Source organism: Salvia hispanica, chromosome 2, assembly GCF_029641045.1.
Source record: "Salvia hispanica isolate PSC_SH4W2 chromosome 2, Shi_PSC_v1, whole genome shotgun sequence".
NCBI lineage: Eukaryota > Viridiplantae > Streptophyta > Magnoliopsida > Lamiales > Lamiaceae > Salvia > Salvia hispanica.
In genome coordinates, this window is record NC_142693.1 from 39,560,334 (window position 1) to 39,561,608 (window position 1,275).

The 1,275-nt window shown below is 30.1% G+C and overlaps 1 non-coding gene across 1 annotated transcript; it reads left to right on the forward strand.

Annotated features, from left to right (window-relative positions):
* The first annotated feature begins 266 nt into the window (after positions 1-266).
* Positions 267-350, forward strand: TRNAL-CAA (transfer RNA leucine (anticodon CAA)). Its single transcript has one exon. It is a non-coding gene; the product is annotated as a tRNA-Leu (tRNA).
* Positions 351-1,275: the final 925 nt, after the last annotated feature.

Consider the following 1,275-nt stretch of genomic DNA (forward strand, 5'->3'; position numbering starts at 1 on the left):
AATTTGCAAATGCCTGCATTTTGTGCTTAAGTTTGATTTTTATTAGACGTAGTGCAAATATAGGACGTGGCACTGGCACTGGCACACATATTGATTGTATCTATGCCAATAAAGTATTTAAGTACTAGTACTACTTACTCCTCTTATTAATACTACAATGGAATACACCTAAAAAAAAAAAAAAAACCTTTGATTAAAGGAGCTGTTACTCAATCCATCGAAATTTATACTGATTTATACATAAATTCCAACATCAGCAGCAACAAGTCAGGATGGCCGAGTGGTCTAAGGCGCCAGACTCAAGTTCTGGTCCTCTTACGAGGGCGTGGGTTCAAATCCCACTTCTGACACTTTTCAATATTATATTTTTGTTTATATTTAAGCAAATTTATTTATATTTTCTACAATTTATATTATTCCTTTGTAACTCTATTCGAAGCTTCACAAAAGGAAAGCCAAAATCCTCTATTACTTATTAAGTCAATTTGAAGTTTAAAAACTAAAGGTCAAAGAAAATCTTTCATTTATAATCCTACAACGAATTAAGGTGGAAATTTATATTCTCTCTTCGTTTTAACTGAAACAAAGATTCAACAAATTCTGTTGATATTTGGCTTGCCTGAGATTGAAACTTTTTTCCATCCAATTCCCAAATTTTAACGATCCTATAAATGAGAACTTGAAAATGAAGAATTCAAATACATGAATGTCAACAGACAAATACAATTCCTTCAAAAAAAATTTAATATGTAAAAATCTCGCAAAACAAACATGAATGGTATTACAACCAAAACAATGATTTTACTCATCATCATAAGAAATTCTAGAGAGAAACGAATCAGCCTTTGCAGATAATTTTGCCTAGGCTCATTCGCTAAAGAAATTTCCCCACCTTCCTTCTATAGAGAATGAATTATTTCAATTCTAAAATAAATCTCACCATACTATTATTATAATATGCTTTGAATTTCACAAGTATCTTACTTATCAGTGCGCACAACAGAAGGATAATCGAAACTTTCAGATTATTTTCATTTAATGTTAAATCTAGTTTCATTTAACTCATCTCATGCAATATTGCTGTCATCCATCCATATTAGTGAATCATACCAAAATAATTAATTAAGAAAATATTGCAGCTACCCATCCATATCAATAAATCAAAACAAAATAATCAATCAAGAAAAAGGTAGATTGCTTTTTCCTTTTTATTCAATTATTTCGAGAAGAAAGAGTTGAATGCTAATAGAGAAGTTGTGGAAATTTTCGACATTA